Source organism: Drosophila sechellia, unplaced genomic scaffold (genome assembly GCF_004382195.2).
Source record: "Drosophila sechellia strain sech25 unplaced genomic scaffold, ASM438219v1 U_274, whole genome shotgun sequence".
Taxonomy (NCBI): Eukaryota; Metazoa; Arthropoda; class Insecta; order Diptera; family Drosophilidae; genus Drosophila; species Drosophila sechellia.
Window position 1 is genome coordinate 1 of NW_022611217.1, and position 18913 is coordinate 18913.

General features: G+C 40.9%; 3 non-coding genes across 3 annotated transcripts; all 3 read left to right on the forward strand.

Annotated features, from left to right (window-relative positions):
• The first annotated feature begins 6650 nt into the window (after window positions 1-6650).
• Window positions 6651-8645, forward strand: LOC116803036. The gene has a single exon (XR_004363326.1). It is a non-coding gene; the product is annotated as a small subunit ribosomal RNA (ribosomal RNA).
• Window positions 8646-9332: 687 nt separating this feature from the next.
• On the forward strand, window positions 9333-9511 carry LOC116803033. Its single transcript, XR_004363325.1, has one exon. It is a non-coding gene; the product is annotated as a 5.8S ribosomal RNA (ribosomal RNA).
• A 394-nt stretch (window positions 9512-9905) lies between these two features.
• On the forward strand, window positions 9906-13867 carry LOC116803038. The gene has a single exon (XR_004363328.1). It is a non-coding gene; the product is annotated as a large subunit ribosomal RNA (ribosomal RNA).
• The last annotated feature ends 5046 nt before the right edge of the window (window positions 13868-18913 follow it).

An 18913-nucleotide genomic window follows, 5' to 3' on the forward strand; every position in this document is an offset into this window, starting at 1 on the left:
TTTTCCCTTTGGGGTTGTTGGCGCGCGATCCCACCAAGAATGTTTGGCGTTATAATCTCCAGCTGCTATGAAGCGGGGCCCAAAATGCTCGAAGAACTCACTGAGGTGAGATGCTGTTATGCGGTATCTGGGGGGAAAGTAGACCGCTCCAATGTCTAAATCTCCTTGCGGGCTGACAATCCTGATGACAGGAATTGTGCCCAGTCTTGCTGAAACGCGGGAGCTCTAGGTATTAATACCGCTCCTGATGAGGATGGCTGCTCCACCGCGTGCTCTGCCAGAAGGATGGTCTGCATGGATGAGGTCATATCCGCTGATATTAAAGTGGGATCTGGGGGAGAAGTGGGTTTCGGCTACGAGTAGGATATCGATCTGGTGGGTCTTCAGATGGTGCTCGACTATGGCCTTGCTGTTCTGCAGGCCGTTCGCATTCCAGACGACTAGGTGGAGCTTTAGTTGCATGACTTGCTGTTGAGAATGGTGGCCACCAGCTGTGTCATCTGGGTGAACATGCGCTCCATCATCCTTTCCATCATTCCTTCCATGCGAGCGAACATCGCTTCTATCTGACCGGAGTGTGGGGTTTCTGTTTGGGTTTGGACTGGGGTTGTGGGATTCTGCGGTGCTGCGTGCACTCCGTTGAGGGCGTCTCGGTAGCTCCTGCAGAGGTGACGTTTGGTGATGCCACGGGCGGCGCCTTGTTAGCATTAGCGACGGGCCTTGTTTTCGGAGCAGCGAGTGCTTTGGCCCTTTTGTATGCAGGGCATCCTTGAAAGACGCAGGATGGTCCGCCTGGCAGTGGAAGCAGCACGCTTTGTCGTCTCCTCTTCTCACATGCCCTCGATTCGTGAGGGCCTCCACACTTTACACATCGGTATTCCAGGAAGCAGTAACGCTGTGTATGACCGAATCCTTGGCACCTGAAGCATTGAGGCACGTCGTTGAACTTCTGCGGCGGTTCAATGGTTACTACCGACCTGCAGATCCGCTTGACTTGGTAGACGTCTTTGTTGTTGCTGGAAGGCTCCAGGTTGGCGAAGAATATTCCCAGCGTTCTTTAGTTCTTCTGCAATGGGATTGTGCAGATCTCTAACAGCGTGCCCTTGTCTGCGAAGGTCTTCAATGATTTCCTCACGATCGGTGGAGTGGTGGAGTCCTTTGATGACAACCTTGTATGCACGTTCATCTTTCGGCTGGAAAGTCCGATGCCTCTTGTTTTGGGCCACAAGTTGGAGACGCAGAGCTGTATAGGACTCTTTGTCCGGCATCATGACACGTACGTTGTTGCCATTCACGGTCTTGTAGGTAAAATTGTTCTTCGGGCCTACAAGAGTCGTGATCATCTTGACGAGTGCCGAGATGTTGGTCACATCGGGGATAAAAATCGGAGGTGGCTTGATGGTCTTCGGGGTGGGCTTTGGTTTCTCGGGGTCTTGGGCTTGGAATCGTCTTTAGGTCCGGGTTCGTCATCAGAGCTCTCTTGTCGTACTCGTCTTCTTCGGTCGAGAGTAAAGCGAAGGCGTTGTTGGCGAGCTTCTTGCGCAGAGCTGCGCTAGTGCTTGGCTTATCTTCCAGCTCCTCTCCCTGTGCTTTCTTTGCCGGTTTTCGCTTTATCTCGCCCGGCTCTGTATGCGAGGTGCTTCCCTCGCTGCTGGAGCTGCTCTTGCGTGTTCTCAGAGCCTTTTTGCGTGGTGTTGTTCCAAGCTTGTGGGTGCGCGGGGGGCCTGCCAGTCCATCTTCTCCAAAGTTGATAAGGAGTGAGGAGGGGGGGGGGGGGGAAGCTGGGCACCGTAAGCCGGTGAGCCAGGCAGCACGTGGCTGCTGCTTTGCAATTATACCGCTGCTTCGAGCACTGGTTTTTTGCGCTGATAACACGCACACTCGGGTGTGCGATGGTGTTAGTGCGAACTACCGTTAGGTACGTTGGCTGGGCCAATCAAAACGCGCGACAAGATCACGCGACGCGAAGTGGCTGGGCACAAGTAACGGGACTTACAACTGTGAACAATTTGCTAACAATTTGCTAACAATTTGCTGTCGATCCGCAGGCACGTCTGCACTCGTCGAGTGTTCGATCGCGATCAATTTAGTGACGCATATGATATTGTCCCTATCATATAATTAATATAAAGACTTTAATGGATTGTGTCAAGTTGCCAAACACCTCGTCATCAATTTAGTGACGCATATGATATTGTCCCTATCATATAATTAATATAAAGACTTTAATGAATTGTGTCAAGTTGCCAAACACCTCGTCATCAATTTAGTGACGCATATGATATTGTCCTTATCATATAATTTTTGATATAAAGACTTTAAAGAATTGTATCAAGTTGCCAAACACCTCGTCATCAATTTAGTGACGCATATGATATTGTCCCTATCATATAATTAATATAAAGACTTTAATGGATTGTGTCAAGTTGCCAAACACCTCGTCATCAATTTAGTGACGCATATGATATTGTCCTTATCATATAATTTTTGATATAAAGACTTTAAAGAATTGTATCAAGTTGCCAAACACCTCGTCATCAATTTAGTGACGCATATGATATTGTCCCTATCATATAATTAATATACAGACTTTAATGAATTGTGTCAAGTTGCCAAACACCTCGTCATCAATTTAGTGACGCATATGATATTGTCCCTATCATATAATTTTTGATATATAGACTTTAAAGAATTGTATCAAGTTGCCAAACACCTCGTCATCAATTTAGTGACGCATATGATATTGTCCCTATCATATAATTAATATAAAGACTTTAATGGATTGTGTCAAGTTGCCAAACACCTCGTCATCAATTTAGTGACGCATATGATATTGTCCTTATTATATAATTTTTGATATAAAGACTTTAAAGAATTGTATCAAGTTGCCAAACACCTCGTCATCAATTTAGTGACGCATATGATATTGTCCCTATCATATAATTAATATACAGACTCTAATGAATTGTGTCAAGTTGCCAAACACCTCGTCATCAATTTAGTGACGCATATGATATTGTCCCTATCATATAATTTTTGATATAAAGACTTTAAAGAATTGTATCAAGTTGCCAAACACCTCGTCATCAATTTAGTGACGCATATGATATTGTCCCTTTCATATAATTAATATAAAGACTTTAATGGATTGTGTCAAGTTGCCAAACACCTCGTCATCAACTACTATATTATGGTTGCGCCGACCTCTCATATTGTATTCTCTTATGTGTTCATAGGATTTTGACAATTATACGAGTAAATTAAATAATATACATATGAAAATGATTAATTATTATATGTATAAGGGAAAAAATGATGAAATATTCCCATATTATCTTAGTATTATAGAGGAAAGACCGTTGCCGACCTCTGATATTGTTCAAACTTATGTATTTATATGATTTTGGCAATTATATGAGTAAATTAAAAAATATACATATGAAAATGGTTAATTATTATATGTATATGGGAAAAAATGCTAAGATATTCCCATATTCTCTTAGTATTATAGAGAAAAGCCATTTAAGTGAGAGGGTATAGTAGTGTAAACGACCGGAATTACGACAGAGGGTTCAAAAACTACTATAGGTAGGCAGTGGTTGCCGACCTCTCATATTGTTCAAAACTTATGTATTCATATGATTTTGGCAATTGTATGAGTAAATTAAATAATATACATATGAAAATGATTAATTATTATATGTATAAGGGAAAAAATGCTGAAATATTCCCACATTCTCTTAGTATTATAGAGAAAATCCATTATAGTGAGAGGGTATAGTAGTGTAAACGACCGGAATTACGACAGAGGGTTCAAAAACTACTATAGGTAGGCAGTGGTTGCCGACCTCTCATATTGTTCAAAACTTATGTATTCATATGAATTTGGCAATTATATGAGTAAATTAAATAATATACATATGAAAATGATTAATTATTATATGTATAAGGGAAAAAATGCTGAAATATTCCCACATTCTCTTAGTATTATAGAGAAAATCCATTATAGTGAGAGGGTATAGTAGTGTAAACGACCGGAATTACGACAGAGGGTTCAAAAACTACTATAGGTAGGCAGTGGTTGCCGACCTCTCATATTGTTCAAAACTTATGTATTCATATGATTTTGGCAATTATATGATTAAATTAAATAATATACATATGAAAATGGTTAATTATTATATGTATATGGGAAAAAATGCAGAGATATTCCCATATTCTCTTAGTATTATAGAGAAAAGCCATTTAAGTGAGAGGGTATAGTAGTGTAAACGACCGGAATTACGACAGAGGGTTCAAAAACTACTATAGGTAGGCAGTGGTTGCCGACCTCTCATATTGTTCAAAACTTATGTATTCATATGATTTTGGCAATTGTATGAGTAAATTAAATAATATACATACGAAAATGATTAATTATTATATGTATATGGGAAAAAATGCAGAGATATTCCCATATTCTCTTAGTATTATAGAGAAAAGCCATTTAAGTGAGAGGGTATAGTAGTGTAAACCACCGGAATTACGACAGAGGGTTCAAAAACTACTATAGGTAGGCAGTGGTTGCCGACCTCTCATATTGTTCAAAACTTATGTATTCATATGATTTTGGCAATTGTATGAGTAAATTAAATAATATACATATGAAAATGATTAATTATTATATGTATAAGGGAAAAAATGCTGAAATATTCCCACATTCTCTTAGTATTATAGAGAAAATCCATTATAGTGAGAGGGTATAGTAGTGTAAACGACCGGAATTACGACAGAGGGTTCAAAAACTACTATAGGTAGGCAGTGGTTGCCGACCTCTCATATTGTTCAAAACTTATGTATTCATATGATTTTGGCAATTATATGATTAAATTAAATAATATACATATGAAAATGGTTAATTATTATATGTATATGGGAAAAAATGCTGAGATATTCCCATATTCTCTTAGTATTATAGAGAAAAGCCATTTAAGTGAGAGGGTATAGTAGTGTAAACGACCGGAATTACGACAGAGGGTTCAAAAACTACTATAGGTAGGCAGTGGTTGCCGACCTCTCATATTGTTCAAAACTTATGTATTCATATGATTTTGGCAATTGTATGAGTAAATTAAATAATATACATATGAAAATGATTAATTATTATATGTATAAGGGAAAAAATGCTGAAATATTCCCACATTCTCTTAGTATTATAGAGAAAATCCATTATAGTGAGAGGGTATAGTAGTGTAAACGACCGGAATTACGACAGAGGGTTCAAAAACTACTATAGGTAGGCAGTGGTTGCCGACCTCTCATATTGTTCAAAACTTATGTATTCATATGATTTTGGCAATTATATGATTAAATTAAATAATATACATATGAAAATGGTTAATTATTATATGTATATGGGAAAAAATGCTGAGATATTCCCATATTCTCTTAGTATTATAGAGAAAAGCCATTATAGTGAGAGGGTATAGTAGTGTAAACGACCGGAATTACGACAGAGGGTTCAAAAACTACTATAGGTAGGCAGTGGTTGCCGACCTCTCATATTGTTCAAAACTTATGTATTCATATGAATTTGGCAATTATATGAGTAAATTAAATAATAAACATATAAAAATTAATATTTATTATATGTATAAAAAAAAAATAATCATATTATATATGAATAATGGAAAAAAAATGAAATGTTCCTATAATCTCTTAATATATAAGAGAATAGACCGTATGTTGGGTGGCAAACGGAATTGAAAATACCCGCTTTGAGGACAGCGGGTTCAAAAACTACTATAGGTAGGCAGTGGTTGCCGACCTCCCGCATTATTCGAAATATTTATTTCGGATTATGTTTATATTGGTTACATAAAATAAAGTATATTATTATCCGTACAAATTTGTTTCTCAGTTCTATAGAACACGGGACTTGGCTCCGCGGATAATAGGAATATACGCTTTTTAGATAATATCGTTGAAACAAAAGTCAAGTTTCTATTATATATAGAATAACAAATCGTTTCCATATATTATCGTTAATTTTTGGAGGCAGGCAAATATTAATTTATTACCTGCCGTATAGTTGGATTATTATATCGTTACGGTATAATACAAATATGGATTCTTATGAAAGAAATATAAAATTATATATTAAATGTGGAAATATTATCATATGCGCTTGGTTTTATGTTATATATTACCAGAGAGATATATGAAAAGAGATAAATTTTAAATTTATCTTCAAAATGCAAATGATTTAACTTAATATTTATATTGGTTAAACAAAAATTGTACATGTGTGGATACAATAATTATGTATGTTGGAAATAAAATGATATTTTATAATGAAATATGTATATATAAAAAGATAAAATTATAGAAACATATATATTACAATAATTATATGAAATTCTTGTTATATTGGTAAAACAAGTATAAATTAAAAATGAAAATATGGATTACGAATGCTATATAAAAATGGCCGTAATCGAATAGATTTTTTACTTATATTTATATATTTAAAATTTTACCCAAAGGCGAAATATTGAATTTTATTCAATATAATAAAAATCATGGAATTATATAAAGTGAAAAATCTATATATCTATTATATTGCTTATTTCGATTCAAAAAATATGAATGGAATATGAAGGAAAAACATTATTCTGGTTGATCCTGCCAGTAGTTATATGCTTGTCTCAAAGATTAAGCCATGCATGTCTAAGTACACACGAATTAAAAGTGAAACCGCAAAAGGCTCATTATATCAGTTATGGTTCCTTAGATCGTTAACAGTTACTTGGATAACTGTGGTAATTCTAGAGCTAATACATGCAATTAAAACATGAACCTTATGGGACATGTGCTTTTATTAGGCTAAAACCAAGCGATCGCAAGATCGTTATATTGGTTGAACTCTAGATAACATGCAGATCGTATGGTCTTGTACCGACGACAGATCTTTCAAATGTCTGCCCTATCAACTTTTGATGGTAGTATCTAGGACTACCATGGTTGCAACGGGTAACGGGGAATCAGGGTTCGATTCCGGAGAGGGAGCCTGAGAAACGGCTACCACATCTAAGGAAGGCAGCAGGCGCGTAAATTACCCACTCCCAGCTCGGGGAGGTAGTGACGAAAAATAACAATACAGGACTCATATCCGAGGCCCTGTAATTGGAATGAGTACACTTTAAATCCTTTAACAAGGACCAATTGGAGGGCAAGTCTGGTGCCAGCAGCCGCGGTAATTCCAGCTCCAATAGCGTATATTAAAGTTGTTGCGGTTAAAACGTTCGTAGTTGAACTTGTGCTTCATACGGGTAGTACAACTTACAATTGTGGTTAGTACTATACCTTTATGTATGTAAGCGTATTACCGGTGGAGTTCTTATATGTGATTAAATACTTGTATTTTTTCATATGTTCCTCCTATTTAAAAACCTGCACTAGTGCTCTTAAACGAGTGTTATTGTGGGCCGGTACTATTACTTTGAACAAATTAGAGTGCTTAAAGCAGGCTTCAAATGCCTGAATATTCTGTGCATGGGATAATGAAATAAGACCTCTGTTCTGCTTTCATTGGTTTTCAGATCAAGAGGTAATGATTAATAGAAGCAGTTTGGGGGCATTAGTATTACGACGCGAGAGGTGAAATTCTTGGACCGTCGTAAGACTAACTTAAGCGAAAGCATTTGCCAAAGATGTTTTCATTAATCAAGAACGAAAGTTAGAGGTTCGAAGGCGATCAGATACCGCCCTAGTTCTAACCATAAACGATGCCAGCTAGCAATTGGGTGTAGCTACTTTTATGGCTCTCTCAGTCGCTTCCCGGGAAACCAAAGCTTTTGGGCTCCGGGGGAAGTATGGTTGCAAAGCTGAAACTTAAAGGAATTGACGGAAGGGCACCACCAGGAGTGGAGCCTGCGGCTTAATTTGACTCAACACGGGAAAACTTACCAGGTCCGAACATAAGTGTGTAAGACAGATTGATAGCTCTTTCTCGAATCTATGGGTGGTGGTGCATGGCCGTTCTTAGTTCGTGGAGTGATTTGTCTGGTTAATTCCGATAACGAACGAGACTCAAATATATTAAATAGATATCTTCAGGATTATGGTGCTGAAGCTTATGTAGCCTTCATTCATGGTGGCAGTAAAATGTTTATTGTGTTTGAATGTGTTTATGTAAGTGGAGCCGTACCTGTTGGTTTGTCCCATTATAAGGACACTAGCTTCTTAAATGGACAAATTGCGTCTAGCAATAATGAGATTGAGCAATAACAGGTCTGTGATGCCCTTAGATGTCCTGGGCTGCACGCGCGCTACAATGAAAGTATCAACGTGTATTTCCTAGACCGAGAGGTCCGGGTAAACCGCTGAACCACTTTCATGCTTGGGATTGTGAACTGAAACTGTTCACATGAACTTGGAATTCCCAGTAAGTGTGAGTCATTAACTCGCATTGATTACGTCCCTGCCCTTTGTACACACCGCCCGTCGCTACTACCGATTGAATTATTTAGTGAGGTCTCCGGACGTGATCACTGTGACGCCTTGCGTGTTACGGTTTTTTCGCAAAAGTTGACCGAACTTGATTATTTAGAGGAAGTAAAAGTCGTAACAAGGTTTCCGTAGGTGAACCTGCGGAAGGATCATTATTGTATAATATCCTTATCGTTAATAAATATTTGTTATAATACAAATAAATACAATTTACCAAAATAAAAATATTACAAAATGATTCCACGGAATCAAAAGTTAAAGTCAAAATAAAATGAAGATGGCTTTTATTTTATATGTGGGGCTTGGCAACCTCATAAAAAGACTTTAACATTATTAATGTTGCTGTGCGTATTTGTGGCAGTACTTACTACAACAACGGCGTTTCCTATAAAAACAAATTCTCGAAAATGGAAATCGAAGAAACTAAACTAAATTCGAAAGTAGAAGTCGAATTAAAATAAAAATAATTTTGAATGTGTGGTAATCAAAATAAGTGTGTGTGTATATGGACCATAATATACACGCGTTGCGAATATGTATTGTTCATCTATGTTATGAGCATACGTTGGCTAATGCAACAACCTAAAATATACAATGTTTGTACCTGTCATCCATCAGGTTAATGTTTTATATAAATTTTGCAGTATGTGTCACCCAAAATAGCAAACCATAACCAGATTATTATGATACATAATGCTTATATGAAACTAAGACATTTCGCAACATTTATTTTAGGTATAAAAATAAATTTATTGAAGGAATTGATATATGCCAGTAAAATGGTGTATTTTTAATTTCTTTCAATAAAAACAATATTGACATTATATAAAATTGAATTATAAAACTCTAAGCGGTGGATCACTCGGCTCATGGGTCGATGAAGAACGCAGCAAACTGTGCGTCATCGTGTGAACTGCAGGACACATGAACATCGACATTTTGAACGCATATCGCAGTCCATGCTGTTATGTACTTTAATTAATTTTATAGTGCTGCTTGGACTACATATGGTTGAGGGTTGTAAGACTATGCTAATTAAGTTGTTTATAAATTTTTTATAAGCATATGGTATATTATTGGATTAAATAATGATTTTATTCATAATATTAAAAAAGAAATGAAAAACATTATCTCACATTTGAATGTGAAAAACGAAGAGAAATATTTTCTTTTTCAATCAAATAATACTGAGAAATGTCTAGCATAAAAAATTGAAATATTTTTCATCTAGAATTGTCTCTTATTAATGATTCGGAAAAAGAAAAATCTTGGTTTTGTTATTATTCTTCGTTGGTTCGTTAAATGGATAAAAATGACTTTGCTTACAAGAACTATTGGAACTATTTATAACGAATTTAATTGATTGTTTTATCATTTATATATAAAGAATTTATGGCAAAATATAGTTATATATACAACCTCAACTCATATGGGACTACCCCCTGAATTTAAGCATATTAATTAGGGGAGGAAAAGAAACTAACAAGGATTTTCTTAGTAGCGGCGAGCGAAAAGAAAACAGTTCAGCACTAAGTCACTTTGTCTATATGGCAAATGTGAGATGCAGTGTATGGAGCGTCAATATTCTAGTATGAGAAATTAATGATTTAAGTCCTTCTTAAATGAGGCCATTTACCCATAGAGGGTGCCAGGCCCGTATAACGTTAATGATTGCTAGATGATGTTTCCAAAGAGTCGTGTTGCTTGATAGTGCAGCACTAAGTGGGTGGTAAACTCCATCTAAAACTAAATATAACCATGAGACCGATAGTAAACAAGTACCGTGAGGGAAAGTTGAAAAGAACTCTGAATAGAGAGTTAAACAGTACGTGAAACTGCTTAGAGGTTAAGCCCGATGAACCTGAATATCCGTTATGGAAAATTCATCATTAAAATTGTAATATTTAAATAATATTATTAAGAATAATGTGCATTTTTTCCATATAAGGACATTGTAATCTATTAGCATATCCCAAATTTATCATAAAATATAACTTATAGTTTATTCCAATTAAATTGCTTGCATTTTAACACAGAATAAATGTTATTAATTTGATAAAGTGCTGATAGATTTATATTATTACAGAGCGTTAATTTTTCGGAATTATATAATGGCATAATTATCATTGATTTTTGTGTTTATTATATGCTCTTGTATGATTAACAATGCGAAAGATTCAGGATACCTTCGGGACCCGTCTTGAAACACGGACCAAGGAGTCTAACATATGTGCAAGTTATTGGGATGTAAACCTAATAGCGTAATTAACTTGACTAATAATGGGATTAGTTTTTTAGCTATTTATAGCTAATTAACACAATCCCGGGGCGTTCTATATAGTTATGTATAATGTATATTTATATTATTTATGCCTCTAACTGGAACGTACCTTGAGCATATATGCTGTGACCCGAAAGATGGTGAACTATACTTGATCAGGTTGAAGTCAGGGGAAACCCTGATGGAAGACCGAAACAGTTCTGACGTGCAAATCGATTGTCAGAATTGAGTATAGGGGCGAAAGACCAATCGAACCATCTAGTAGCTGGTTCCTTCCGAAGTTTCCCTCAGGATAGCTGGTGCATTTTAATATTATATAAAATAATCTTATCTGGTAAAGCGAATGATTAGAGGCCTTAGGGTCGAAACGATCTTAACCTATTCTCAAACTTTAAATGGGTAAGAACCTTAACTTTCTTGATATGAAGTTCAAGGTTATGATATAATGTGCCCAGTGGGCCACTTTTGGTAAGCAGAACTGGCGCTGTGGGATGAACCAAACGTAATGTTACGGTGCCCAAATTAACAACTCATGCAGATACCATGAAAGGCGTTGGTTGCTTAAAACAGCAGGACGGTGATCATGGAAGTCGAAATCCGCTAAGGAGTGTGTAACAACTCACCTGCCGAAGCAACTAGCCCTTAAAATGGATGGCGCTTAAGTTGTATACCTATACATTACCGCTAAAGTAGATGATTTATATTACTTGTGATATAAATTTTGAAACTTTAGTGAGTAGGAAGGTACAATGGTATGCGTAGAAGTGTTTGGCGTAAGCCTGCATGGAGCTGCCATTGGTACAGATCTTGGTGGTAGTAGCAAATAATCGAATGAGACCTTGGAGGACTGAAGTGGAGAAGGGTTTCGTGTGAACAGTGGTTGATCACGAGTTAGTCGGTCCTAAGTTCAAGGCGAAAGCCGAAAATTTTCAAGTAAAACAAAAATGCCTAACTATATAAACAAAGCGAATATAATACACTTGAATAATTTTGAACGAAAGGGAATACGGTTCCAATTCCGTAACCTGTTGAGTATCCGTTTGTTATTAAATATGGGCCTCGTGCTCATCCTGGCAACAGGAACGACCATAAAGAAGCCGTCGAGAGATATCGGAAGAGTTTTCTTTTCTGTTTTATAGCCGTACTACCATGGAAGTCTTTCGCAGAGAGATATGGTAGATGGGCTAGAAGAGCATGACATATACTGTTGTGTCGATATTTTCTCCTCGGACCTTGAAAATTTATGGTGGGGACACGCAAACTTCTCAACAGGCCGTACCAATATCCGCAGCTGGTCTCCAAGGTGAAGAGTCTCTAGTCGATAGAATAATGTAGGTAAGGGAAGTCGGCAAATTAGATCCGTAACTTCGGGATAAGGATTGGCTCTGAAGATTGAGATAGTCGGGCTTGATTGGGAAACAATAACATGGTTTATGTGCTCGTTCTGGGTAAATAGAGTTTCTAGCATTTATGTTAGTTACTTGTTCCCCGGATAGTTTAGTTACGTAGCCAATTGTGGAACTTTCTTGCTAAAATTTTTAAGAATACTATTTGGGTTAAACCAATTAGTTCTTATCAATTATAACGATTATCAATTAACAATCAATTCAGAACTGGCACGGACTTGGGGAATCCGACTGTCTAATTAAAACAAAGCATTGTGATGGCCCTAGCGGGTGTTGACACAATGTGATTTCTGCCCAGTGCTCTGAATGTCAAAGTGAAGAAATTCAAGTAAGCGCGGGTCAACGGCGGGAGTAACTATGACTCTCTTAAGGTAGCCAAATGCCTCGTCATCTAATTAGTGACGCGCATGAATGGATTAACGAGATTCCTACTGTCCCTATCTACTATCTAGCGAAACCACAGCCAAGGGAACGGGCTTGGAATAATTAGCGGGGAAAGAAGACCCTTTTGAGCTTGACTCTAATCTGGCAGTGTAAGGAGACATAAGAGGTGTAGAATAAGTGGGAGATATTAGACCTCGGTTTGGTATCGTCAATGAAATACCACTACTCTTATTGTTTCCTTACTTACTTGATTAAATGGAACGTGTATCATTTCCTAGCCATTATACGGATATATTTATTATATCTTATGGTATTGGGTTTTGATGCAAGCTTCTTGATCAAAGTATCACGAGTTTGTTATATAATCGCAAACAAATTCTTTAATAAAACGATGCATTTATGTATTTTTGATTTGAAAATTTGGTATAACTCCAATTACTCAGGTATGATCCAATTCAAGGACATTGCCAGGTAGGGAGTTTGACTGGGGCGGTACATCTCTCAAATAATAACGGAGGTGTCCCAAGGCCAGCTCAGTGCGGACAGAAACCACACATAGAGCAAAAGGGCAAATGCTGACTTGATCTCGGTGTTCAGTACACACAGGGACAGCAAAAGCTCGGCCTATCGATCCTTTTGGTTTAAAGAGTTTTTAACAAGAGGTGTCAGAAAAGTTACCATAGGGATAACTGGCTTGTGGCGGCCAAGCGTTCATAGCGACGTCGCTTTTTGATCCTTCGATGTCGGCTCTTCCTATCATTGTGAAGCAAAATTCACCAAGCGTTGGATTGTTCACCCATGCAAGGGAACGTGAGCTGGGTTTAGACCGTCGTGAGACAGGTTAGTTTTACCCTACTAATGACAAAACGTTGTTGCGACAGCATTCCTGCGTAGTACGAGAGGAACCGCAGGTACGGACCAATGGCACAATACTTGTTCGAGCGAACAGTGGTATGACGCTACGTCCGTTGGATTATGCCTGAACGCCTCTAAGGTCGTATCCGTGCTGGACTGCAATGATAAATAAGGGGCAATTTGCATTGTATGGCTTCTAAACCATTTAAAGTTTATAATTTATTTTATAAACGACAATGGATGTGATGCCAATGTAATTTGTAACATAGTAAATTAGGAGGATCTTCGATCACCTGATGCCGCGCTAGTTACATATAAAAGCATTATTTAATACAATGACAAAGCCTAGAATCAATTGTAAACGACTTTTGTAACAGGCAAGGTGTTGTAAGTGGTTGAGCAGCTGCCATACTGCGATCCACTGAAGCTTATCCTTTGCTTGATGATTCGATAAATAAATGATTTTTTCCTGTAGCCAAACACCTCGTCATCAATTTAGTGACGCATATGATATTGTCCCTATCATATAATTAATATAAAGACTTTAATGGATTGTGTCAAGTTGCCAAACACCTCGTCATCAATTTAGTGACGCATATGATATTGTCCCTATCATATAATTAATATAAAGACTTTAATGAATTGTGTCAAGTTGCCAAACACCTCGTCATCAATTTAGTGACGCATATGATATTGTCCCTATCATATAATTTTTGATATAAAGACTTTAAAGAATTGTATCAAGTTGCCAAACACCTCGTCATCAATTTAGTGACGCATATGATATTGTCCCTATCATATAATTAATATACAGACTTTAATGAATTGTGTCAAGTTGCCAAACACCTCGTCATCAATTTAGTGACGCATATGATATTGTCCTTATCATATAATTTTTGATATAAAGACTTTAAAGAATTGAATCAAGTTGCCAAACACCTCGTCATCAATTTAGTTTTTTTTTTTTTTTTTTTTTTTTTTTTTAGCGTGCGTTTATTTATTTAAAATCTGTCCTAGTGGACAATAATTAAATGGTTTTGCGGGGGAACATTAGCTTAAGGGATACTATTGTACATGTATTTGTGGCGGGTTTTATATGTGTTGTCTATTGTTGTGGAAGATCGAGAGGGTGTCTCCTCATGAGACGTCTGCTTGTTTGGCTATTGTCTAACAGGTTGGTGGCGAGGTGGTTAGGGTGGTTTTCGAGCCTTTTCAGGTATCTCTCGCTGAGCCTGGAGATTTCATCAGCGACTTGTGGGATTCCAAGTTCCCTATGTATGGCGACATTCTCGTGGTAGGGATGCGCATTACAGGCAATTCTCAAGCACCTATTCTGGAACCGCTGTATACGCAGGCGATTCGTGTGGCTTGCCGTGCCCCATAGCTGTATCCCGTAGGTCCAGATGGGCTTGAGAATTGCCTTGTACACCAGGATTTTGTGGTTCTGCCTTAGCTTGGACCCTCTCCCAATAAGCCAATGCATCTGCCTCAGACGCGCATCGGCCTGTATGCGTTTGCTGACGATGTGGGGACGCCAAGTGAGCCTGCGGTCCAGGGTAAGTCCTAGGTACTTGGGTGCGGGTGCGTTGGGAATGATGACTCCGTTTAGCGTGACCGGTGGGCAGTCTCCTCTCCTTAGTGCAAATGTTGTTTGGGTAGATTTTTCCGCGTTCACTACGATGTTCCACCTGCTGAGCCAGGGATGTAGCGCGTCCATTTGCCTTTGGATTGTTTCGGAGGCTTCTCGTGGGTCGGATGAGGAGGCGAGGAAAGCCGTGTCATCTGCATAAGTCGCTATAGTTAGGTTCCTGGAGGGGATTATGGGAAGGTCTGCGGTGTAAAGGGTGTACAGTATTGGTCCGAGCACACTGCCTTGCGGAACTCCAGCTCTGATCAGTCTGGGTAGGCTTATTGCACTTCCGCATCTGACTTGGAATGCTCTTCCCTCAGTGTAGGATTTGAGGAGGGTAAAATGGGGGCTTGGGAGGTAGGATTTGAGTTTATGGAGGAGTCCAGGATGCCAAACTCTGTCGAATGCCTGCTTCACGTCGAGCATTACAGCGCAGCAGTATTTCTTTTGCTCGAATGCCTCGAGGATCCGTTCGACTAGCCGGTGGCATTGCTCTGGTGTTCCGTGGGAGCGCCTGAAGCCAAACTGGTGATCGGGGATCAAACCAGCCTCATCCAGTACTGGCATTACTCTGCGCAAAATTACTCTTTCGAGTATTTTGGAGAGGATTGCCAGCAAACTAATCGGACGATAGGAGGCGAGATTGGCTTCAGGCTTACCAGGCTTGAGGAGGACAATAACCTCTGCTCTTTTCCACTCTTCCGGGAAGTACCCTAGCCGGAAGCAGCTGTTGTAAATGCTGGCCAGCATTTGTGTGCAGCGGAATGGGAGCATTTTTAGGGCCGCCGCATCTATACGATCCAGGCCTGGAGATTTGTTGTTCTTCAGTAGAGCAATCTCCTGCGCAACTTCCTCAGGGTCGACTGGTTCCAACGGGGGACCGGGAGAGCTTGGGCTATTGAGAAACCGGGCTGTTTCAGCATGTTCTTCGGCAGTGCAGCAGTCGAACGGAGAGAAGGCGTTGTAAAGGTGTTCGGCGAAAGCTTCTGCTCTTTCAGCATCCGAACGGCACCAGGATCCATCTGCTTTGCGCACTGCGGAAACCTTTTTGGCTGGTCGTTTAATGTGGCGGGTGACGTTCCACAGATTGTGGTCTGGGTCCCCGGGAGAGAGTTCCTCGAGGAATCTGAGGAAGGAGTCCTGGCGTAGGCTGGAGATCTTGTCCTTCAACTCCTTTGTGGCGTGATTGAGCGCTGTTTTGTCTCTTGGATTGCGCGTCAAGAACCAAACTCTCCTGAGACGCCTCTTCTCAGTCACGAGTGCCGCAATTTCCGGGGACCAGAGGTGGAGGTCCCTGCTAGGTGTTCTCGCAGTCTTTGGTGGCGGTGGGCTTGCGAATTCCGCAGCGTTTTGCATCTGCCTGGTGAGATTCCCGATAGCTTCATCAATGTTCCTGGGTGTGTTGAGGATGGGGTTCGGATTGACGGTGGAGAGCATCCAGGACGCGAACTTGGCGGCGTCGGTATATTTTCCAGTGAGCCTTCTGAGCGGGGTTTTCCTGAGGACTGGCGTGTTGATTAGCACGTTTATTGCACAGTGGTCTGACAGGAGATCAGCATTTGTTGTGCAGCTGATCTTCGCATGCCCTATGCCTTTCGACACAGCAAAGTCCAGTAGGTCTGGAGTCTTGAGGGGATTCGTTGGCCAGTGAGTGGGCTCGCCAGTGGAGTGGCAGTCCAGTCGGTGGCGTTGAAGGTACCCAAACAGAGTTTTCCCTTTGGGGTTGTTGGCGCGCGATCCCCACCAAGAATGTTTGGCGTTATAATCTCCAGCTGCTATGAAGCGGGGCCCAAAATGCTCGAAGAACTCACTGAGGTGAGATGCTGTTATGCGGTATCTGGGGGGAAAGTAGACCGCTCCAATGTCTAAATCTCCTTGCGGGCTGACAATCCTGATGACAGGACATTGTGCCCAGTCTTGCTGAAACGCGGGCAGCTCTAGGTATTGAATACCGCTCCTGATGAGGATGGCTGCTCCACCGCGTGCTCTGCCAGAAGGATGGTCTGCATGGATGAGGTCATATCCGCTGATATTAAAGTGGGATCTGGGGGAGAAGTGGGTTTCGGCTACGAGTAGGATATCGATCTGGTGGGTCTTCAGATGGTGCTCGACTATGGCCTTGCTGTTCTGCAGGCCGTTCGCATTCCAGACGACTAGGTGGAGCTTTAGTTGCATGACTTGCTGTTGAGAATGGTGGCCACCAGCTGTGTCATCTGGGTGAACATGCGCTCCATCATCCTTTCCATCATTCCTTCCATGCGAGCGAACATCGCTTCTATCTGACCGGAGTGTGGGGTTTCTGTTTGGGTTTGGACTGGGGTTGTGGGATTCTGCGGTGCTGCGTGTACTCCGTTGAGGGCGTCTCGGTAGCTCCTGCCAGAGGTGACGTTTGGTGATGCCACGGGCGGCGCCTTGTTAGCATTAGCGACGGGCCTTGTTTTCGGAGCAGCGAGTGCTTTGGCCCTTTTGTATGCAGGGCATCCCTTGAAAGACGCAGGATGGTCCGCCTGGCAGTGGAAGCAGCACGCTTTGTCGTCCTCCCTCTTCTCACATGCCCTCGATTCGTGAGGGCCTCCACACTTTACACATCGGTATTCCAGGAAGCAGTAACGCTGTGTATGACCGAATCCTTGGCACCTGAAGCATTGAGGCACGTCGTTGAACTTCTGCGGCGGTTCAATGGTTACTACCGACCTGCAGATCCGCTTGACTTGGTAGACGTCTTTGTTGTTGCTGGAAGGCTCCAGGTTGGCGAAGAATATTCCCAGCGGTTCTTTAGTTCTTCTGCCAATGGGATTGTGCAGATCTCTAACAGCGTGCCCTTGTCTGCGAAGGTCTTCAATGATTTCCTCACGATCGGTGGAGTGGTGGAGTCCTTTGATGACAACCTTGTATGCACGTTCATCTTTCGGCTGGAAAGTCCGATGCCTCTTGTTTTGGGCCACAAGTTGGAGACGCAGAGCTGTATAGGACTCTTTGTCCGGCATCATGACACGTACGTTGTTGCCATTCACGGTCTTGTAGGTAAAATTGTTCTTCGGGCCTACAAGAGTCGTGATCATCTTGACGAGTGCCGAGATGTTGGTCACATCGGGGATAAAAATCGGAGGTGGCTTGATGGTCTTCGGGGTGGGCTTTGGTTTCTCGGGGGTCTTGGGCTTGGAATCGTCTTTAGGTCCGGGTTCGTCATCAGAGCTCTCTTGGTCGTACTCGTCTTCTTCGGTCGAGAGTAAAGCGAAGGCGTTGTTGGCGAGCTTCTTGCGCAGAGCTGCGCTAGTGCTTGGCTTATCTTCCAGCTCCTCTCCCTGTGCTTTCTTTGCCGGTTTTCGCTTTATCTCGCCCGGCTCTGTATGCGAGGTGCTTCCCTCGCTGCTGGAGCTGCTCTTGCGTGTTCTCAGAGCCTTTTTGCGTGGTGTTGTTCCAAGCTTGTGGGTGCGCGGGGGGGCCTGCCAGTCCATCTTCTCCAAAGTTGATAAGGAGTGAGGAGGGGGGGGGGGGGGGGAAGCTGGGCACCGTAAGCCGGTGAGCCAGGCAGCACGTGGCTGCTGCTTTGCAATTATACCGCTGCTTCGAGCACTGGGTTTTTTGCGCTGATAACACGCACACTCGGGTGTGCGATGGTGTTAGTGCGAACTACCGTTAGGTACGTTGGCTGGGCCAATCAAAACGCGCGACAAGATCACGCGACGCGAAGTGGCTGGGCACAAGTAACGGGACTTACAACTGTGAACAATTTGCTAACAATTTGCTAACAATTTGCTGTCGATCCGCAGGCACGTCTGCACTCGTCGAGTGTTCGATCGCGACTGATCAATTTAGTGACGCATATGATATTGTCCCTATCATATAATTAATATAAAGACTTTA